Source organism: Alligator sinensis, unplaced genomic scaffold (assembly GCF_000455745.1).
Source record: "Alligator sinensis unplaced genomic scaffold, ASM45574v1 scaffold628_2, whole genome shotgun sequence".
In the NCBI taxonomy this organism is placed as follows: Eukaryota; Metazoa; Chordata; order Crocodylia; family Alligatoridae; genus Alligator; species Alligator sinensis.
Genome location: NW_005841833.1, coordinates 1813066 through 1837145, shown reverse-complemented (window position 1 = coordinate 1837145; position 24080 = coordinate 1813066). Strand labels below are relative to the sequence as shown.

Here is a 24080-nt window from a genome sequence, read left to right as displayed (position 1 = left end):
GGGAAAAATACACTATACCAGTGCTTCTCAACCAGGATGCTACAGCACCCTCGGGTGCGCTTTTTGTGATCCTTTCAAGACTGCCATGCAATGTTCGTACTGTTAGGTGTGCAAACATGATATACAAGATAAACTCAGAGATTTCAAACAGGAATTCATAGCATTAAAATAGTCTGACCTGCTGTGATCTCTCCGAGTTCTTTGCAAGAAAAGAATTGCTCTATTCTTCTGTAGCCAAAAACCAAGCAAAAAACTAATAGCTAGCATTTTCAGAGGGGTGCCTTGAATATAAAAAGGTTGAGAACAACTTCCCTACGTGCTTCTCAGTCAGTACGAGCCACCATGGCAAAGCAGCACAAAATATTGCGCTGGCATATAATACATCCCCATCATGGTCTGGGGCACCATTACTTGGGGACCCCCAGCAGCAGTGTAAAATTGGCTTTTAGTAAGGTAAAACCACCTCTCCTTTTAAGAAGAAATACTACATTGTTCACCCTCCCAACTTAGAGACTTGTATGAGCTTGCTTCTTCACAGGTGTGATGTTAACATTGACACAAATGGAAGTGGAATAGCAAAGGGGATTTTTTGGTTAAAAAAAAGGCAACTGTTAAAGGAACACGATCAAGAGACATTCTTCCACCCAAACAATACCAGGATTTTGCAATGCTTGCTTGGCTTATATAAATGTCTAGCTGCTTAGAGAGCTCTGAATAATGTCAAGTCTGAGGGTCACACTTTATAACCCTCTGCACTGTGTAAGACAGAGAGACCCACACCAGCACCTAGGACTCATATGCCTCAAAACATCGGGACAAGTCTGGATCCAGATGCAGACTTTTCAACAAGACTCTTATCTTTATAACAACCGCAGCAATGACGTAAGGTTAAGTGCAGCTGCCTAGAGAGACAACAGGTGATGGACTGTGCAAGTATGCAAAGAAGTGAAAAACAGATCCTGCCAACAATAAAGCAAGTGGAAGTTTAAAACCAAGGGCATTTTTCAGCCAGTGATAACCCTGGACCACACCACTACTTCCTGCTTTCCCACCGCCTGACCCTCTCAGCATCTTGGAGAAGGCATCTTTGTCCCCATCCAGGATCTGCCAAAGAAAACGTGATAAGCACGCACACTTCAGTGCGGTAATTGCAGGACAAGTGGCCCCTCCAGCGCAATCAGGATGCTAGAAGAGTCTGTTAACCCTGCTGTGTTACAACAGAGTGATCAGGAGCTCAGCCACGTGAGGGTAGCGCTCCCTACTGACCTCGGCCACCTCATCATACTGGCTTCTTTACGCACAAGAAAATGGATGCTGTCTAGTCAAGCCATAAGTGGCCTGCGGGCTCATGTTCTCCAGGTGGAGGAAGGAAGGAGGCTGCCTCTCACTGGCCCAAAGTAACCCAGAAAAACAAAAGCGATTAAAAGGAGAAATGAGATGCATGCAGGAAAAGCAGCTCTTAAAGCTTTGATGCCAGCTAAACATACCAACATCTACCCCACACTGCCACAGCCCCCGGCCTTCATAGCCAAAGGGTAAAACTTGAAAGCTGTAACTCTTATTTAGTGCCTCAAAGGCAAATAAAAATCCTGAAAAACTCTTGTTTTTTCTTCTGATGCAGGGGGAGGGAATCAACTGATTGCTCTCATATACCTGGCATTGGCCACTATCATTAACGTTTCATTAAACATACCACCATGGCAGTTGCATCAGTGCCCTTCTATTTTCTCCATCCATAATCCAGTTCTTATACCTCCTTGTTTATCTGGTTAGGAATCAGCTGTGATCTTGGATTAACACACTTGCGTATGGGCAGAATGCGACAAGCCTACAGGGCAAAACTGATCTCTGTGGTCAATGGAGTTTGCACAGGGGCACCTGTTCTGAGGCCCTCTAAATTCACGTAGTAAACGCCAGCAAGCAAATGTATGGGCACTTGCAGCATCCTGTCTGTGTGAGCATTAGATAATTACAGCAGCAACATGATCTATCAAGGAAATAAACCTTGTACAAGAAAAAAGAGAAAGAAAAGGCTGTAAAAAAATATTTTTACCTCGATAGAATGTATTTCATCTTCTCCAGTAATGAAACGGAAAATTTTCTGGGCAAAATAATAGAGTTCGTTGTTCACTGAGCAGGTTTCTAGAGTACAAGTTTTTCACCAATCTTCTTTTAAATTGTTTTTCAGAGGTATAATAAGAAATGTTGCCCGATAAAACTTTATTTCCCAGAAAAATGACAAAAAGCGCCCAGTTCAGAGGAGCACTAAAGCACATACTTAAAAATCTACTGGCTTCAGCAGATGCTATTATATCCCACTCAAGTCAACAGAACTTAAGTGTGTAATAAAGGTGCTGTGCTGAACCAGAGCTTAGGACTCATGAGCCCCTCATTTCAACCAGAAGAGATTAAAACTTCCAATAAAAGAATTGGCACAAATTGCCTAATAAACCTTATGGCATACTCCGCTCTCTTCCTTGCATTATCTGAATAAATATAATGTGTATGAAGAAGAAGAAGAATAGAGCTGGATTAAACCAGACATAGTTTAGTTGGGTGCTTTCTTTAGCTAGCCCCACTTCTCTGACAACGTACCTGACACCTGATCTGCAAAACCTCGAAGCGCAGAAATTTGTGGGCAAAAAACCTAATTATTTCTTACCCATTTTCTTTTGGAAAAATGTACGTATTGTAGGCCTTGGGTATCTCGACCCCCAACTCCTGAGTCAGCCCAGGCACAGAGACCATTGCAACGGGAACTCTGCATGATTAGGTCTTGAAAACCATTGTCCCCACTAGGAACCCACACACTCCTATTTCAGGAGAGTGAGTTCTTCTACCTCGAGTTCAGGAATATAAAGCAAAAAATATCAAAAAGGATTCAAAGAAGAGGAGGAGATAAAACAAGTGGGACAACAGGAATGAGAGCAAAGTGGAGTTGCTTTCATTCAATAGCTCAGTGGTTCTCAACCTTTTTCAGCCTGAGGTACCCCTCAGCGAGCTAAATGCACCCCTCGGAAAATGCCAACTCTTAGTTTTTGAATGCGTAAATTAATACAGCAATTCTTCTGTTGCAAAAAAATTCCAGAATTCTATGGATTCCTATTTGAAATGTCTGGGTTTGTCTTGTGAACCATGCTTGCACACCTAACGCTGCTAACGTGTAGCACCCCACAGCACCCTTGAAAGGATCTCCAGGCACACCCCAGGGAATCATGACGATAACCTAATCTGAGGTATTTCCAATCATGGGACTCATCGCCAGAGCAGACAGAGAAGAGTAACAGAGTGTATGTACCTTGCGGGTTGTGCCCATTGCATCAAAGTACACAAAACAGAGAGCGGATCTTGGGATGCAACTCTGAGCGGCTGCCTTTGAACAGAACGAGAGAGGAGCCTAGGGAGGGACCTCAACTGCAGACCAAGCCCAAACATAAATATCACTGCACAAAAGCAATTTATATTTTGAACAGAAAGAAACGCACCTCCAGCGATTACAGAAGAAAGATCTGTGCATCTTGCATAGCGAAAAGCGGCTCTTCTTACCCAAAGGCCAGGGTTACTGAGGGGAGGATGCTTCATAATTTAACCTGCATGTTCAGGTTAAGGTTTGAGGTTGTTTTAAATGAGTTTTAAAATGTACTTCACTTTCTTGTTCAGATGAGATTCACTTTCCCTGCGTCTTCCCCCACAACTCTCCAAATGTGTTGAATTTTGCATGTTAGCTCAATAATCCATGTTGCCGTGGCTCAAGGGAGTTAAGCAGCAGGTTCCAACTATCTAATTGAGATGGGTGCTGCTCTCACAGAAGTCAATGGAGTTTGGCTTTTGACCTCAGAGGAAGCAGAAGGAGCCTCTCCCCAAGTCAAGTGATGTGATGTCAGAAATCTGAATGACTGCAGCTTAAAGAGGAAATACAAGATTGAGCATTAAACAATGGAAAAAACCGCTCAGAAGCCCATTTGTTTCCTGAGAGCAGTGCTCATTCTATGCAACAGGAGGCAGAAGTAAGAGCTGTGCTTGTTTGTATTACAAATAATCTTTTGCAACCAAAATACCCTAAGAGAAAAATACACATTTAGTTGTAGAATTTTCTATCGATTCACTATTTTCAGAACTCTTCCTCAGGACCTTCTTGCCAGCTGTTAAACCATTTCTCTCTGGATGATGTGGAATATATTTACCAGGTTTTCCTGACACGCATCCAGGACATCATCAGGTTAAGAGCAAATTTCTATCCTTGTGTTACCAAGAGGGCTTTAGAGGGAGGATTAAAAAAAACATGAACGTATTTTAAAGATCTATGGTCGTTTTCCTTCACTTAAAACTCATCAATACCACTTTCTGCCAAGGCACTTACATGAGCTACAAAAACTTTCCGAACTCAGTGTATACACCTGCATCTGCAAGTGGCAGAGGCACTGCCAGACTGAGAAGGCATATGCAGTTCTTGGTATATTCATTTTCCTTGGGGAATTATTTGTACATGCAGCACTGCTCACATTGATCTGAATGATCTGCTTGCCCAAGAGGTGAGTCATTTCTTTCAAAAAAGGCTCTAATTAGACCATAGCCAGATAGCTATTAACATCTAAAAAGCCAGGAATTCAGAGGTCTCAAATTACCTACCCTATACAGTAAATATCAGCATTTCACAAGATGATTTAAGCATGTCTTCTGTGCCAGCACTCTGAAGTTATTATAATAGGACTTACATTTTTAAGTGTTCTTCTCTGCCAAGTGTTGTTAATGGTCTTGGAAACAAAATGAATTAGTGGCATTATTCTTGGAAATGCCAAATGCCTACTATTCTCAGTAAAGCAGCAGAGATGTTTGTGCCCAGTACCTCTCAAGAATCTATTGGATCTGTCTCAGTTTTCATTTTGCACGTAGCCTGAAAGTATATTTGTTTTTTCTTCTTTAAAATCAAGCTGCAATTTGTATTTCTGAAGTGGTCAATGCTGTCCCCCCCCAAAAAAAAAAAATCTATATTCTCTATGCATCCTCACTTCCATGACAAGTCAACTTTACGGAAGTAGGGCAAATGAAAGCAATTGCGTCTTTGGTTTCTAACCTAAGATGCCTCAGGCATGATGGGAAATTTCATTAATGCTCAGGTGCAACATGACATTAATCAGACAACAGAAATAAAACCGTCTCTGGCTATCCCCTAGGTTGTACCGATTCTAAAAGGCAGCGGGGAAGAAAAAGAGAGAACATGTCATTTAGATGTTAAAGCAGACCATAAGATCTCCAAGATCTGGCCAGGGTTTTATTTTTCTTTCCTTTATTAGAAATAACGTCAGAGCATATCGCTCTACCATGGCTGTTCATTGTTCTGGCTCATTGATATGCAAAATTCAGACCTCATCTAGAGAGCGCAACTATCCTCACATGCCAGGAGTCAGGCTATGCATGCTACCAATTTTAAAGTAGGTCCCTTTAAAGTAGACATTTTCTAAACTGATTAGCTACATCTTTGCATGGTGCCACAGGTAGCACTGTACACACAGCAGAAAGAGCACATATTTTATTCTTCCCTTACAGAAGGGTCCTATCTAATTGCAGAGGGATGGAACAATAGCATTTTATAGAATGTAATACAGAATAAGACCCCATTTATCCTGTGTTCAAGATAACCTTCTTGGTAGGACTTTTCCATGAGGGTTTGCTCATCAGGTCTTATTTTTAAAGAAACTGGGCCAAGTCATCCCTGCTGCAACTTGAATGACGTCAATGGAGTTACAGCAGGGACAAAATTGGGCCATTTTTTTTTTTTATGTCCATATGTTCCATATCCATTAAGAAAGAGATAAAGGGTAGAGGGGAAAAAGCTGTCATATCTAAAAAATGCATCCTGTAAAGATGTTATCTCTATATGTGGAATGTATTTACCTGTTACAGTTACTGCTGTGCTTCTATATATCTGGGGAAAAGTTTGACATTTGTAGCATTGAGCTACAATACAAGTTTAGCTCCAGAATATCAAATGACAGTTAGAGTTTCTATCTGGTTCTTATAAAGAAAAGCAGCAAGAAAATCTTAACCAGGAAAAGTTCTTTGGAAAACAGTAAGTGTCAAACCAAGCAAGTGATACAAAGACTTGCCAGTAACCATTAGCTGCTGTATAGCAGAAGAATATATCAATCACGCTCTGAATATCATCATCCAGTAATAAAGCCCACCGGGCCTTGTTCTGATCTCTTGTCTCCTACTAAATCCCAATGGGCCTGAACAGAAGCATCAAAACTAGCAACATGAAATGGCAGTTTACCAAAGCACTACTGGGTGAATGCCTAAAAGCCTCAAAGGCAGGCAAGGTTCTTTGGGTAGATGTAATATCTTTTATTAGACCAACTAAGTAGTTGGAAAAAAAGTTGTTTGTGAGCTTTTGGGCACAAATGACAAAGGGTGTTTGTGCCCAAAAGCTTGCCAAGAACTTTTTTCCAACTATTTAGTTGGTCTAATAAAAAATAATCACATCTACCCGAAGAGCCTTGCCTGCCTATGTCCTCAGACCAACACAGCTACAACCAACAACCCTAAAAGCCTCAAACACATGCAGGGGAAGGGAGGCACAGAAACAAGGCAGAGGGATAAAACTTAAATAATACTAAACAAAAACACACAATGTTTTTTAGAGCAGGATGAGCCATAGGATATGCCATATCTAATTGGAAAATGTTGGTCTGCAGTCCTAAAAAAAAAAATCAATATTCAAAAGCCTAACTGGCATCCACTTACATACAAATGCCCAGGACATTCCCACTGTACATAAGGGCCCAATACCATGTATAAGTGTTTGAAGAATTGTGTTTTTATGCTTTTTAATACAAATGCCCTAATGCTAGGAATATCACCAAGTAAGCAGGAACCGCAGATGCTAAGCACCTTTAAATATAACAGGTCACTTTTCTTTATGTATCTATGTCTGCAAATGTCAGTCCCATGTTCCTAAATTAAATTCTGGTCAGAAAGCAATGGGCTTATTTGTGATCGCCTTTTTTCCATTAAAGATTTTTCCCACAACAACCCAGTACAGTTGTTTTTCTTTTTTGTTTCTTTTTAATTCCCAGCCCCATCTCTCCTCTCCCCACATTGGAATCAACATAACTCGACTCGGACAATGTGCGACCTTCCCCAAGCCTCTATTTACAATGTCACAAACCACAAGGGAATAATCTATTCAAGTTTTCCAGCTGGAATGGGAACCGTAGTAAAGAATGTGCTTCCATTTTCACAGCCGTGATATTTTACACATCAAAAGAGGGAGGATGGAGAAGGCAGAAGAGGAAGGTCTCAGTCCTGCAACTGAGTCCACAAAAATACACCCTGACATGCAAGACCTCACCAAAATTCATGGAGTTCTTGCATGCGCCAATTAAAGCCTGTTACAATTTTCTAGGATCTGCTCTTAACTTGTTTTGGGTTTTTTTCCTCTCTATATGTATAATTAAAAAAATGCAGAAACCCATTTTCTGGTTCTTAAGCATTTAACTGTGACTAGTTCTGGAGTTATTTCACCCTCGACCCTCCAAACAAGCATGTGAAATGAACAGTGCAAACAAACAAGACCAAACCAAACTGCAGAACCTCAGCCAAACATTAACAAAGACAAGACAGACAAAAGCGCACACATGAACAAGGTTCACATCTATACAAAGCTACTAGCAACAGGAAACTGCTGTCAGTTGATGCTGTGGTTAGAACCACACCAGCCAGTGTTGTCAGGTTTTTTCCTCCCAGTTACACTGTGCATCCAAACAGTTCTTCGTGTGTAGTACTTCTACTGTGCCGATGACAAGGGAAATGAAACACACCCCCTTATTTCAACTAGAGATTTAAAAATGCCAGTCCATGCCAAGGTCAAACACTTGTAAAACAAGCTTATTGTACCTTCCTGCTTACCTCTGCCGGTGACAATGATCATGCCCAACTCAACTGGCCCATAATTGACTCCCCTCACTCTGAGCGATTCCCCACTCACCTCTCTCCCCCACTAGTGCCCTCTTTCACCTCACCCGTCAGTGTAACCAGGTAGCTGCCCTACCACAGCCTCTAAATCAGGGGTGGGCAAAATGCGGCCCGCAGGCCAGATGTGGCCCGCCAGGCCATTCCATCCGGCCCGCGGGACCCCTAAAAAATTTAGAAAATTAATATTGATCTGCCCCTGGCTGCCTGTCATGCGGCCTTCGAAGGCTTGCCAAAACTCAGTAAGCGGCCCTCCGCCCGAACTAATTGCCCACCCCTGCTCTAAACGCTTTGAAAATAGCAGCCATCTCCCGCTGCTACTTCTCCAGATGTGGTTCCACTCTCCGCCTGTATAAAGCGGGCTGTCGCCCAACTCCCTAAAGTGTTATCACCCTGATCTAGTACTCATTATATCACAAAATATTTCCTATGAAAGATGCTACATAAAAATAGATTGCATTGTATTGATCCGCTGAGCTGCCTTTAGACTACTTGTAAAGTGGCCGACAATTCTCACACCGCAGAATAGGGCTTTTGTTTAGTGCACGCCACTCAGAGTTGGATTCAGTCCTGGTTTACCCCACTGCAAAGTCCCAGCTCTATATGGAGACAACTTGCTTTGGGGTCAGCTGGGACCACCTACCCCCACTGGGGGCTGAGGCAGTGCACCTGAGAAGGTGGATGCTGCACACAGAAAGAAGGATTGCAGTTGGAGGAGCTAGCATTATTTACACTTCCTTTTCCAAAGTGGGGTCTGTGCATAGCATTCACCCAGGACAACTAGAAGCAACAGGGTGGGAAACAAAGGGACAGGTCTAGCTGCTGACACCACAGCCCCTGCTCACTCTCTCCCAGTAGCCTCTGCCCCCTAGCATGGGTGCTGCCCATCGCTGACTTCACACAGCTTCTGAGGACTGGGCCTGGAGGCACCACACCGCCTCCACACGCTAACAGGTGTTAGTGCCTCAGGCCCAGTTCCTGCAACCTCTGATGCAGCTACATACCCAGGTGCTGGTTTCTCTCTGTTGGGTGCTGAGCACCACATCTCCCAGGAGCAGCCCTTCTTACTCGCCCTGTCTGGCAGCCTGGGCATGCACAGATCTGGGACTACAGCAGCAGAAGCGCTACACAGGTGAAGCCCAGTGGGAAAACTCCCCAGCGCCTGCAGGCATTTTGCTTAGCTGTGGCCAGCACCGTTCAACCCTCTGTTTGTATGAACGCTATATTCACACACGTTTTAAAGCCTGTTTTCTCCCTTATGCACTTCACCTGCCGATCCATTAGATGCTGCATACTCCCCAGTGGTGTGTGCTGCACCATTTAGCTTGGCTGTGAGTAAAGGCAGCTTTTCTCACTCTCTGAGTAAGTGACTGGAACCATTTTGCACCTGTCTTAGAGAAAAACACTCAGCCCTCTTGGTATATTAATCCCCTCAGGCAAGGGAAAGGAATTAAACTAAGACCACAGGGCAAAATTAACTCTAAAGACAAGGAGAAACTGTACTCCCTGTTTCTTTTGCTCACCACAGGTTTAGAAAACAATGTTCCTTTGCCTTTTACAGGTCTGGAAAGGAGCAAAGGTGCAGGAATTAGTAAATAAGGAACTCCAAACCTAGAGGAGGTGGGAGCGAGGCTAACACAGCCTGCTCCTGTCCTTTCTCCAGCACAGCGGAGGTCCCACTGTGCCATCCACGCAACAGAGACTCAGGGATTCGCTCCTCAGGGCCTGGTGGCTAGGTAAAGGAACTCAGGAGGCAGTCTGGGCTCTGTATCCCTCCTCCCATGGATTCTCTAATAATACATTAGTAGAGGATACCAAATGGCTGCTGGTCTCCAGTGATTCCTGCCTGAGATGAAGAGAGACAAAAAAAAGGACCAGATTTTGCTTATGACAGTGCACATTCAGGGCATGGCTACAACATCAGTCATGCCAACTCTCATGACAAAATCATGGGACTCCAAGTCAGATTAACTCTGACTCATGATCTCCTGATACAGAGATCAAATCTCGGGATTTTTTCTTCTGGCATATGTAGAGAGCATCAAGCTGGTAAGTCTGTGGAGGGGAAGCGGCAGGGGGAGAGGAAAGGGGCAGGGGGTACAGATCAAGGTCCCCACGGTGAGGGAGGGAGTGGGGCAGGGACTGGGGTGAATGGGGCCCCAGGGCTGGGGCGAGTCATGCAACAGAGCAGTGGACAGCTGTCTGTCCATGCGTCTGTCTGTGCATCTGTCTTTCACTCCCAAGCCACAGCCCCCCAGCCCTGCTGCTGCCCCTCCCTCCTGACCCACAGTACCCTGCATCCTGCCAGGTTATGCAGGGAGCCCCCCCCTCCCTAGGCTCCGAACCCCACAACCCCCCACACCTTCACAAATAACCCCCTACCCACACATGCACACTTCCAAAATAGCATCTCATGGTCTGCATTTCAAATATCTTGATTGTTATGAGTTTGTCTCATGATTTTTGACACTGTGGGGTTGGAAATACTGCAACATGGTGGCAGTGTGTCCCAGCAGGGGTGCCCCCGAGCACCTCTGACGCCCCGGGTCCCGACTGCACACTCCAAACCTGGAAATCCCCAGCAGCTCCTCCCAAGCACACCAGCAAATACCCATCTAGGTATAAAAGCAACTTTGAGCCCTTAGCCTACGTTGTCACAACTAGAGATTTATTCACCTTTTTTTCCCTGTTTCTTGACGCTCTTGAACACTGAATTTAGTCCCTAACAACAGAGCATACCACAGAGGGCACAGTCGCTAGGGCTAAACACTGCAATAAAAGTTAGCCCTCGCAATCAAGGGAAGGCCAACGGAGATGCAAGTTCTGAGGGCGGTGAGAACAATAAAACTGAAATCAGAACACCACACCCAGGAAGAGTACGGCTGAGTCCACGTCTACTGCAGATCTCCTGCTCCTCTGCCGATTCCCTGGGCAGATTTAGCCCTGCACCGCGCATTTCAAAAACAAGCAGAAAGGCGGCTGAGTGACACCCAGCAAATACTCAATGGAAGTGTAGGAGGGACACTCCTTGAGGTTAAAGCAGAATGTAATTGCAAAGTATTATGCAATTATAAAAAGCACGTATTCTCTTCAGACCTCTAATTATTCAAACGGGGGGGGAAATCTAGGCATCTGACTACCTACCATTTATGCTGCTTACCTGGGGAATTATGCATTTCAGTCAGCTTGGAAAATTAAAATGAATCAGCATCTACTTCATTTGGATTTTATTTATTTTTTGTATCAGCACAGTGTTGCATTCAGGCTGCAAACTCTCATCTTTAAATCCAATCAAAACATATACAAATTCATTGATTTTCTGAAAGGAAAAAGAAAAATCATGGAGCACGCAGACTCTCTCTTTAAATGGATATTCCTAGTCTACATTTGGGGACTACCCAGCTTGTAGGATCTCTTTAAATCAATCCACTTTACAAACATCATTGTTCTGGGGTGGTGCCTAAACAGAAGCAAAAACAGGTTTCTTATCACGAGTGCTCTTTCAAATGAGAGGAATAGCGACTAGATACCCCCAAGTTCAGCCAACACAAGTCAGTCAAGCCCTGCGACCACCAAGTATGGAAAACGACTTCCTCTCAAAGACTTCCAAGCAGCCACACTTGACAGCCTCCATTTTACAGCCCTTCCTTTAAGCACCTGTTCAAGGGAAACGTGAGCAGAAGTTAAGCCCCTTGATTCCAAGTGATGAGACGGTGCCCTTCTGAGTCATTTCCATTCTCCGTGGTAACATTTGAATAACGCTTTTTGATAAAACAGCGATTCAGCTGAACTGCTAGTACATACCTTAGGTATGAAATCTCTCTCGATGCTTCTGAAAACAGGAGGGAGTCAAAGCAACATTGCTGAAATAGGACGTCAGTGTTGGTCCACATGTGTCAACAGCCTAGAGAAAATAAAACACACGTACACTTAACAGCTGTGCCCATGGGAAATCAACAGCCAAAGAGAAGCCGTGTTATTTCTACAGTTATGCCATGCTAATAGTTCCTGTGCAAACAACATAAAGCTGTAACACTTTATAATTGTACATCATAGTTTTTTTCTGCAGACGTCCCTCCGGTATGTTAGATATTCAATACATGATGGTAGGCGGCAATGAGCACCTCAGGGATTTAAAGTGCGTTCCAAGTCATGAGTCATCATCCTCTCCAACTCATGGAAATTTAAAAGAAAAAAAAAAATGTAATGCACTGACCACTCTCATGTGTTTTCTCTGCATAACATACCATAATCACAAGTCCCCATGCAAGCTTCCAGTGTAAGTCAGTGGACATTTAGCATGGATGTTGCTAAAAAAAATAATTATAAAATAAAACAAAACGCATTGCAGCATTCTTCTTGAGCACCCCTGAGACTGGTCAGGGCAGCCTGCTTTAGGAATAGAGAAACTGGGCCACATCAGTCTATCCATCGTAGACTTCCATCCACAAAGCAGGAATAAGAATGACCCCTTTCTTCTCTCCCAGCCTCAGACTGCAACTACTTGCCGCATCCTACCCTATAGTGCTGCCTTTGCCAAGAGTGCTGAGAGAGGTCCAGCAAGAGCTTAATAAAACAACTGCATCCTAAGGCACTCATGTGGCTTGGCTGACTAAAGCAAGCAGTCCATCTATTCCTTTTAAAGAGATTCCTTTGAGCAGGCCTGTCAACACTACCCTTAATGACTGTGGAGTATTTTTTTTATTCCAGCCCTAGCACTGTGGTTACTGGAACAGATCACACACTCGGCTTTTCAGAACCAGCTTCTTATTTTTTCCCCCCATTTCATGTTCATGCTCCTCCAGGTCCTTTCTTAATCTTGGCCTCATCTACAATTCTTTCTTCCAGGAAAATTCAATGCAAAAGCCTAACAAAAGCTCCCAAAAGTGGGAAGTCCAGCAGAGAGCACAGGAAAAAAACCCCTGCAACCTCCCTTTTCACAGACCAAACAGCCCCGCAGCTTCAGAGGTGTGTGAGGCTGAGAGGTATCACAGCCAGGTATGCTGAGGAAAGGAAATGCCTTGATTCAGCACAAAGTTTTACAGCCCCCTGTCCCAAATCAACTAAGATCCTATTAAAGTTACCAAGGGGCAATAAACACACCACCTCCTCTTTGGTCAGGGAGGGCACCCTGGGCCTTTCTGGCTCAAGGATATGCAGCCTGCAGCTGCACAAGTGAACTTATAAGGACTCAAGTCTCAAAGAGCAGTGTCTACATTTAGACTAGATAAATCCCTGTGTTACAGATTCACAGACATTTAGGGCTGGAAGAGACCTCCTTACGCTGCAGGAGAAAGGGTTGCTGGTAGCATGCATGCTTTGCCAGCACACACAGGCAGCAGGGACAGAGGAGGCCTCCCCTGAGAACTACTCTATGTCAAGCCCAGGCTAAGGCAGGTGATGGCTTGGGACGTGTGCTGCCATGAGAGCAAACTGCACGTGCTACAACATGTTTTGGACCGAAACCTGAATTGCAGGCTACGAGAAAGCACATCCAAGGCTGGGGCAGTCTTGCCAAGCACTACAGCACTCCGCCCCGGGGATCTGCGAAGCCCCAGAGGGACCTGGTTATATTGATCTGACCTTCTGGTGGGGAACAAGGCAATGATTTACACCTTGACAAAATAAATTTGAAGCTGCACTTTCAAAGCTGCTTCCACATTCTTGCCCCAGTCAGTGTCGCACTGGACAAGGAGCAAGCGTGAGGAATAGTTCAGGGCCATTAATCCCTGAAACTATGAAATTATTAATCCCTACCAACTATGAAACTATGAATCCCAGAGCCCTCATAGAGAGTGAATACACAGTTTAGAAATATATCTAGTCCACAAATGCTGATTAATCTGGCTGATTCACAGACGAGCAGGTCACAGTGAGCCCAAACGCCACTTCTGCTTTCCCGGGACAGGTGAAAGCCCTACACCAATGGGACAGAAAGTTATTTAGCTCAGACCAGAACCTTTTGTAATGCAATTGCGAGAAAACAGACATGTGGACGTAGAAACCAAGCTGCCAATCCCCAAAACATGGCCTAGTGGTCAGACCATCACAAGACCACAACCAAGGCAGTACTGAATGCTAATTCAGCTCCCGCTCTGGATTTCCTTGGTAGTCTCAAGCAAAGGTCACCTGAGCTCAGCACTGCGGTTTCCTCACTCGTAGAGGTAAGATGATCATGAGTCTTTGGTGTTACAACATTTGTTTAAACACTCTCAGGTACCTTGAAGAAAAGCACTATCATCTTTTGCCTTGGGACAGAAATTGGAGTTCAATTTCAAGTGCACAAAAAGATCATGTTAGAATAGTTTCTATTGGTTAATAAAACTACCAGTACTTAAATGTGCTGCATGCATAAAGTGCTGCATTTTTAACTGATTAGCGTTATCTTTAGTTTGTGAATTGACTGATTGTTTCCAGTCAAAATAGGCCAGATTTCAATTAGACTTAGATATATCTGAAAATCCCAGTTGGTATCTAAATATATGTGAAATACTGACCCCAGCTCCTTTAAGGTTGGGTTTTTTTAAGGGAATTAGGAAATCTCATGCTCTCCTACTTGCCTTTTTTCCATAGACTGTAAAACAGTAGGGCATTATGCTTTCCAATTTCCAGTTTTTCAATTCAGAATCCGAATGAATAAAGAAAAGATCACATACAAACATTTTCTTTGCATCTGACCTAAACTGAAACCAAAAGTAATTAAGCCAAAGGTTTTCTGAGCAAAGAAACTGAAAGTCCTGACATTTGGAAAAATGTAAACATGAGTATTTGCTTCACTGTAAAGACTGAAAATAAAAGATGCTTAATGAGTACATGACATTGTAACAGAATTATAAAGCTTGGGCTGACATCAGAAGTCAGATGTTTTCCCCAGTTCTCCATCTGACTAAAAAAGCAGTGCCATTTAATTCACCAAAACAAGCTCACTGAAGCAACTTCTCTTTTATGTAGATTATGCTTGTAATTTGAGTTTAGGTTTTACCAGATTTTTTAAAGTAAAGTTGACATTGACAGGGGGAAAAAATTGAATAAATCCACTTTAAATTATAAACCGTTATGCACAGTATATCCACCCTGTAGACCTTAGAAAACACATACCCAGATGGTATCTTTTAAATATCCAGGCCTACAACCACTGGTCTTAATAGAGTTACACCATCTGCAAATGTCTGGGGGAAAAAAAGCCCAAAAAAAGAAGCACAACACACACCCACCAAAAATGCTAAAAGAAGAAAACTCCCACACACAGTAAAAATGCTAAAAGAAGAAAGCTCCCAACAGGGCATGAGAGGTTTATTTTTCCCATCCAAAATATTTACAGAGTCCAGCGACTGCCTTTCAGGATCAAGTTCTTCATCAGTGAACTTTACTCTCAAGGACGGCTACCAGAACTGGGATTGCTCTGTACCTTCCCGGGCGGAGCCCTTTGGCAGCCCCATACATTTAAAATAGGTTTGGAAGCATCAGGAAACCGAGTCACGTGAGACGGATCAAAGCAGACTGGAGCTATTAGTAGACAAATTCATATGTAAATACATTTTGCAATAAGGATGAGGTGCCACCCGGCAGGTGGCGAGTGGCTCATTTTTAGCACAAACGCTGAAAACACCGCAGTACGCTAATAGACCTGGCATTTATCTTTCCACGGAGGCAGATTAATTATAACATTCTTTCTTGCTGGCTTCTGAAGACCTGTCTGCTTAACCGATGTGTTGTGCTTCAGTTGTCACAACTGTCACCACAGAAGTACTTTTTATTGGAGGGATGTTGGTGTCCCCATACCAAACCTAGAGCAGACATGGCCAAAAACAACCACAACCCAACACTTCAAGACCCCAATTAAGAGCAAGGCCCTACACAAGACAGGGACAGCCCCTGGCCCAAGTAGCTTGTAATCTTCATGCCCAAGACAAATCAAAAGGTGGTATGGGAAAGAGATGCAAAGGTGAAGTACGTCCAACATCAAGCAGCAGATCAGTGGCAAAGCTAGGAGGAAAAATCAAGGTCTCCCAGTTCACATTCGAGTCCCACTCACCAGGCAACACTACTAACAAGTTCACTCCTTAGTGAATCTGGCTTTATCTTGCTTGAAGTGATGCACCATAAATTCCAGTCCTCCCTTCTGCATTTAGCAGTCCCTAGGGTTTCTCTGGAGAAATCTTTGTCCCAGACCCTGCTTCCCTCCTCACTGGGAGCATTTGCAGCTCTGCTACAGCCCAGTGGAGTGAACAAACCACCCCTGCCACAATGAATCAGCAGCTCTAAGTTATGTGCTAGTATTTGATAATGAGGCAGGTCAACTAAAAAGCCTTGGTTTGGTTCTGTGAACTCACAAGAGTGGACACATCCTTTTGCAATGGGTAACTGAAAGCACTGCAGCTCTTATAGACTGCACACAATGAACAGCCTGGGCTCTAGCAATAAATGCTCTGTCATTCCCACTGATGCCTACAGTTTACAAGTACTGAGCATGTCCCGTTTGCAAGCACCGTTCTTCCCGCGTGGGGCATTCAAACCACACAGGGCATTCCTCTCATCTTATCAGCCTCTCCACTGGCCCTTCTGGGGCAACATCAGACTGTAAGTAGTCAAACTCTTGCCAAAAAAAAAGGAATAAATAAATCCAAAAGCAAGGAGCTCTGAATATTTGGTATTCTGGACAGCAGAACTCACCAGCAAAAAGAAAAGAGGGGGGGGTTTCACAAACTAAATGTAGCAAGTAACACAGGCGCACAGAAAGGGACTTAGTCAGCCCTCAATGTCCCTAATGCCACTGCTTCCTGCCACTACTTCGGTCACAGCTTTAAAAACCAGGTGTGGGGACCCCTTGGGTTGGCTGGACAGTAAGCTGACCCCTCCAGAAGCTGCCTAAAGCAGAAAAGGGAAGTGAAAGGGAGAAGTGCCAAGTACCAGCAAGCCACTGACCAGCTTGGGGGTTGGGGCTGGAGGGGGTGGGGAAGATGAACTCATGCAGCAAAGCAACCTCGTGGTCCAGGTCCCCCGCTCTGCCCTCTCAGCAGTGACAGCCACTGACCGCAAGGGAGTTACTACACTTCAGAGCAGGGATACAAACGGGTTCCCAGACTCATCAGGACAATCACGAACAAGAGGCTGCTCGTCCCTTGCTGGCTGTCAGGGTGAGATCACTCAGAGGGTAAGTATGGCATTAATACAGGGGTCTCACCCCAGATCCTGGCCCAGGGATTCCCTGTCCTCACTTTGCTTGGGGAAGGAAGCAGCCTGTGGGAAGTTGAGAAGAGCTCACCCTGGCTCAGCTCCAGAGCAGAGATGTCATCCAGGGACAGCTCTTGGACTGTGCAATACTTCTAACTACACTCAGCCTTTGCATGACACTTCTGCTCTCAAAGCTCCCCGGGAAGCATTAACACTTCCAACAAGTTTGCACACCTTTCCGATGGAGAAACAGAGGCAGGAAGAGCACAACTGTCTGCAAGGTCAGCCATGAAGTCTGTGGCAAATTGAGGTTGGAAAGCCTTGAAATCCTGTCTCCCAACACTCAGAGCACTTCTCCAGGCCCCATGCCTGGTTCCAAGGAGACATGCCCATGGTGCCACCTCTGCAAGACACTGACAACTAGACTTTTAAAAGCTGTCTGGCAGCTGAACCCCCACTGCTGCAGGTCAGGGGGACCAAGGCTCCTACCAACCTCTCACAAATCTGGCCTTGTGTTCCTTCATATTCCACAGACCCCAGCAGCACTCAAAACAACTCGGCCTCTCTTGTCTCCTAACAAAGCTCCCAGGCAGCCTTGCACTGTTCATACAAAGGCAGGGAGGGCTCATATTTAGCATTACGACACACGGTAGTGAGAGCATGCTATAAATTGTGGCCAGTTGGCCTGTTCTAAAGCAAGGCTAGATAATACCCCACCTTCCAAAAAGCCTATTGCCTCTGCAGCCATGGCCCAGCCCATTACTGAACCACAGCCACTGCTTCACAGGGGCTTGGCATTCAAGCAGGACACCTTTAGACTCAGATCTGGGAAGAGGCTCTCACGGGAGTCTCCGCTGTTCTGCAGGGCTGACATGAACCCAGCAATGGAGAGAGCTGCCTTCTTGCTGCATCGGAGCTCTGCATTTCTACTCACTAAAGAAACCTCATGTCTTATGCATAAGAATGCTACCGCCCTTGTATATATTTCTAAGACATGCCTCTGGCTGGTTCGATGCAACTCCCTCTCAAGAAGGTTTCTTTTCATTTGACATCTATTTAATCTACTGATTTTCTTTTAACTACTTCCTAAGCATTATCTCCGGCTTGGTCTGTTTACAGCAAACAACTCCCCATCAGCTCCACCTCTCCCCCTTTCCTCCAAATACTTGTGGCAATTTGAGCAGAAAAAGTCAATACTGAGCTACAGCATTTCAGCTGGAATAAGACATCTCAAAAAACATTTGATCAGGGCTTGACTGAGAAAGGAAATAAAGATTGTTTGGGTTTAAATTACACACTGAAAGAAGGCTTTACAATCCATTTGCAGGCCTTGATGGAAACCTCTCTGTGTAAATGAAACCCACCATTCATAATACAGGTACAAAGCTTAATATTATTCTCCATTTTATCCAAACTGATCAGTGATGAGCACCATGGAATAGCATTTTACATAGCAGCGTCAACACAGCAGCTCCACAGTAATGATTAAAAATATTTACAGATTGCCTCATTGATTGCGGGGTTCTGCTTTTTGACCATCTGGCTAGTGCGTAAATTTAAAAGGGGTTTCAAGCAGGGTTTTTTCCAAGTGGGTTCCTGCACAGTGTTCAGAGCTTGCAGCATACCTCAACCAGGCTCAGAGGGAAATTTTTAATCCTTAAACATGAAAGAACTGTCATTTACAAATTTCACCTCGATTTTAGTTTAAAAAAAAAAAAAAAAATCAACAATTTACTAATTTCCTTAATGGAAAAAGGTGTTCTCTACACCTACCAAACTAACAGAATGCATCAGTTGAGCAACAGCATCTCATTTTAATGCAGCAAATAGCGTCACCCCTTTTGAAAACCAGTGAGTCAAATGGAAACATGCTGCTCAGGTTTTGCATGATTTGCTTGCTTTCAGTATTTTATAGATGCAGAAACTTACAGAAACCTTCTTCGCATCCCTGCTCCTCAGTGGAATACTTCAGGTTAACTTGAAAACATTGGGCCTCTATGATCTATCATTTGTATTGCTCCTGGCAGACCATATCTGAACACTAGGCCCCGTTGTTCAAAGCACTGGACAAGTAGAGATAGCAAACAAGATAAATTAGAAAGTAAACCTAGAAATAAGACATTCAAGACTCATGGTAGAGATTATATCCTTTATTAGACCAACTAGATTTTTGCAAAAAAAAAAAAAAATTCTTTAATGCTTTTTCCTCTAGGCCAATACGGCTACAACCCGAATACCTAGAAATAAGACAAGCATGGGTGCTATGAACAACAACTTTCCATTGGCTGTGATAAAGCTGTATTGGCCTTGTCATGCAACAGAACTAAGGCTTTAGAGTCCCATCTCCCCTTCCCCCAATTCATCCCATGCTTACCTAGATCCCATTTCAGATATTTAGAAATCCTGAACACCACTCATCCCATGAGCACCCAAGCCCACCCAAATCTGGGCCTATTTTAAATAATTTGTAATATGAATGAATCATTGTACCCTCAGACCCTTGGTCATTGTCCATCCACGATGAGTTGTGAGCCACCCAAATTTCCATTACAAGCAACACTACCATTAGAGATGCTGACCTTGGGTTTCCAAGTGAGATCCGCATTCTCTTTACAACATACAGTAGCATGTGGTCATAATTTAAAAACCAGCCCCTGTTGCTCTTTAATGGCAGCTCATATGTGAAAAAAGAAAAGAGCAGTACCAGACTGGTTGGAAGCTTGCTTAAAAATGGGATTTATTCCTAAAAACAAACAGCTTTAGCAGTACTTACATCACAGTTTAATCGTATCAAAAGCTTTCTTACCTGAAGTGCTGTGCCGCTGACATCTTTGCTAGAAGAGCTTTGAAATATTTACTTGAGCTATAACTAGCTAGATTAGCCTGTGTTATCAGAAGGAATATTTTGCCAATCAATGGATCATGAAGAAAAAGCACACAGAACCATAAAAACGAGCGCTGGAAGGGACCTCGGGAGGTCATCTAGTTCGACCCCTGCTCAGAACAGGAACATCTCCAATGTTAATCTGCATTCACAGTTTAAACTACACACTGGTTTTGTTATGTGACCTACCTCTGCAACCCTGATTTTCATCATTCATGTAGAGCTGTAGACACCATTATACAAAGACAAGGGGAGCGGGTGTGGCATGAAAACCTGAACAAAAAGACTGGGAAGGAACTGTATGGCATGCCTGTGTGTTCTCCCGGAGGGTTTGATAGCAGAATAACTAAATTAGGCAGAAAAAAAAATGACTGACATTTACAAGTTTACTGCGAGACCTCTTGAAGTACTTAGTTGGAATATTACAATGCAGGTCTCTGAGAAGCAACCGTAAAATTGACATTATGGGATTCCAGGTTCATGCTCTTGGTTATTCCAGATCTGTTTATAAGTTTAAAAAAAATTAAATTATATAGTTCTTGTAAGCACCGCCACTACAAATGGATCTGGGCTCTGAAAGCCAAGATATGCTCTGCCTCCTAAACCATCAGCAAGCAAAGCAGTCTGCCAATACAGCTTATCTGACAATTCTGTTGATGATACATAGGATAAAGCAGAACCCTGCCTGTTCTTTCAGCTCTACATTGCTAACAGGGAGCAAAAAAAAAAAAAAAGACTTTTGTCAGTAATGCAATCAAATATGGCTCAAAGGCATGTAAAAATGATGAACAGGTGCTAGTAGGAGGGTGCTGGCTTTTTGGTTTATTGTTGTTGGGGGTTTTTTGTTGGTTTTTTTTTTTTAAATACAAACATGTTTTAGACCATAAAATTGCTTTAATGCTGGTCTTTTAATATTACTCCTGTGAGATGGAGTATAATGAAAGGGGGCTCAATTTTTGGGGGGGGGAAACAAAGAACATTTGAAAACCCTTCAGGTGCTCCCTGAACAGCAGTCTGCCCCATAGAATACCACCGGTGCTTACATGGGGCATGTTTGGCTCCCTCTTGCATTTCCACAGACTGGTTGAAAACAGAGGACAGAACTGGGCCCAGTTCATCGCTGCCAGGGACGTAAGCACATGCCCTGGAATGACAGCTTTTGAAATATACTCCTGTACCCAGAACTTGGCAGTGTCATTCCCTACCGAAGGAAAAACAGCAGAAAGAAGATCGTACTGCAGGACACTGTAGCTTGCAGGTTTTTCTATCTGAGGAGAACAGGGCTCTCCTCCCTAAACTTACGCACAACTCAGTAACTGTGCATGTTGTAGACTGACTGTAGAGCCCCTGGATTTGTACACATCCTTACCTTCTCCCCTGGGGACTCCCCAGTAGCTGTTGGAAACATCTCCAAGCATAAGATGATGCTAGAAAGGAATGCCCTCATCATGTGCTCCTAGAGCCCAAATCTGACATGCAAACAGCTGGCACGGACTGGGACGGGGAGGTTGGGGTGGGGGGATAAAAACGCAGCAGTTGGCACACCTCCCTGATGATGTCCACTGTGTCCAGCACTTTGAATAAAACACACCCATAAAACAGATTGAGCAGTTTCCATTACAGACTAGCTTTAATAACCTAACCGGTGCTATTAGGCTATGATTTAATACATCTCTGATATAGCTAGATGGAAAAGTGAGCTTTTATCGTAACAGGCTTTCTTCCTTTTCAAGCCACAATACTGCATTTCCAAGGCCCTGATCCAAATACCATTATGTTGTTAACTGGATGAGCAGCATGTCAAACAGAGCTCCCAAAGTGGGAATCTGAGTATGCAACGAGTTAAAAACCTGTTCTTTACCACTAAATTAAAATGACAGAGTACATGTGTAATATTAGACCAATGGCTCACAACATGGGAGCTGCATTAAAAAGGATAACATTTCAGTTAGGTTTGCCCAAATGCATGCCTGTGTGACAGTTATTGTGTGTTAAATATATGCCTGTTATTGAAATACATATTTATGGAAGTTTATGCAAGAGAGAATGAGTTTTAAGGATCACTTTGTAGGCACAAAATGGACACATTAAAAACTGTTTACCACATGTAGCAGTAAAGTTAGATGTCATGTTTTATAGCTCAAATAAAAGTAAAATTAAAACCAGCAGTAAAGTCAACTAACATCTCCCGACAGCCTGAATAAATGATAACTTAAAAAAAAAAGAAAACAAAGACAACTCCGTGATGTCTACATTATTCACACTGCTGGGATTACAGGATGGATAGGATTGGGTCCCCAGTGACTTGCCTTCCAGACCGAAATCCCAGCCTCAGGTAGGAATGAGGACACCCACGCACACACTCATGAGAACGAGTGTGGTCCGACACACAGAAAGGTAGCGTCTCTCCCTGGCTATTCCACAGGCTCACTATGTGATGCTTAACAAATCATTTAATCTCCCTGTACCTTGGTTTGCCTGCAAGGTGAGGACAATCCTCTAGCCTTGTTTGTAAAGAGCCTTGAGCTCAGATGAAGAGAAGGGTTATTATTCATATGCTCGTATATATGCACTTGTTTTTCCCCTTATAGTTTTCTATCTTGTTTTCTGAGCTGCTCCTTAGCTAGTTGCACGTACACCCGGAAGCATTCCCCTTATTGTGTAAAGTTAATTCAAGCGTGTGAAATTTCTACTACAGATGGAAGAAGCCACAAAACATAGCTATGGTCAGGCTAGGACAGGGGTGGGCAAAATGCAGCCTCAGGGCTGGATGCAGCCTGCCAGGCCATTCTATCCGGCCCACGGGGCCCCTAAAAAATTTAGAAGATGTATGTTAATCTGCCCCGGGCTGCCTGTCATGCAGCCCTTGATGGCTTGCCAAAACTCAGTAAGCGGCCCTCTGCCCAAAATAATTGCCCACCCCTAGGCTAGGAAATTATAAATACAGGTCAAGCAGACCTGCTGAGCAAAGTGTTTCCAGATGCAGAATCTGGCTAGAAAATATTGAAAAATAAAATGAGGCTCCATAGACTTCTGCCACTCAGAAGAAAACGACCCACTCAGTTAAAGAGGCAGCTAAACAGCTCCAGAATGCCTACAATTGGTTCTGAACCTGAGATGCAGCAAAAAGATGTAAATATTTGGATTCCAATTTCATCTGACATGATAAGCAAAATATCTACCTTCTAGTTCCTTTTAAAAAAAAAAAAGGAAGGAAGAGTAGCATTAATGTAAGTAAACCACCCACATACAGAAAATTATTCTACATTGTGCCTTTCCTCTAAAAGGAGAATCCTTAGATTACCCAAGACTACTGACAACACACACACTAGAAAGCAGATCCCTTACTTTGTGCCTTTCATATGATAGAAGGAAAATATATCCATGCAGTATCTATTCATTCCAAACTCCAGGAGACTCCACCACGAGCAGAAGTGGATCTGAAGTATAAACTCACATACAAGGGCAGAGCATTATTCTTTACCTTCAGAGATGGCCCCCGCCCTGCAGGCTTTCCCAACAAGTCATAAGTCATTGACTTCAACTCAGATCAGCCGAAAAAAGGGTGACTCACTGAGCCTCAAACCAGATTCCTAATGACTACCCAATTGAGAGAGACCATGCAAGCAGAAGGTTAGTTCATCATGGCTGTACTATAAAAACCTGCAAACCTTCTATACCCCTTAAGGGAATTAAGTCCTTATAACACATCCAAGGACCAGCAAGGACCAGTGTCCTTCATGCCTGGGGATAATGAGACCCCCTTGGTCAAGGGCTAAGACGTGTCAACACCCTCAGTATGCTGCTGCTCTGGTATGCTCCTGCTCCCTAACCATGGTATCACACTGGCGGAAGAGAATGCCTTCTGAGGCCAGTGCTCGGCAGGTTAAGTCAACTAATTTACTTGAATAACTATCCTGAAGCTAAGGATTAGTTACGTAACCACCAGCAGTCCAAACAAATGACAGTTAACTTTCCTATCCATGACACCATAATGAATTGTGAAACTCTAAGCTCTTAATTCATGAGGGTCTTGGTTAAACTGGAATGC

The 24080-nt window shown here is 43.7% G+C and overlaps 1 protein-coding gene across 9 annotated transcripts in view; it reads right to left on the bottom strand.

Moving 5' to 3' along the window:
* The window catches only part of PITPNM2 (phosphatidylinositol transfer protein membrane associated 2), a 177835-nt gene that overhangs the window by 148043 nt on the left and 5712 nt on the right, over positions 1-24080 (bottom strand). For 3 of the 9 annotated variants that reach the window (XM_025198298.1, XM_025198305.1, XM_025198293.1), the window contains exon 1: positions 3486-3877. The gene's annotated coding sequence lies outside the window, so the exon portion shown is untranslated. Of the gene's footprint in view, positions 1-3485; positions 3903-9582; positions 9686-11775; positions 11876-24080 lie in introns of those variants that run through there. The other 6 variants (XM_025198307.1, XM_025198312.1, XM_025198266.1 and 3 more) reach the window with 5 other exon arrangements.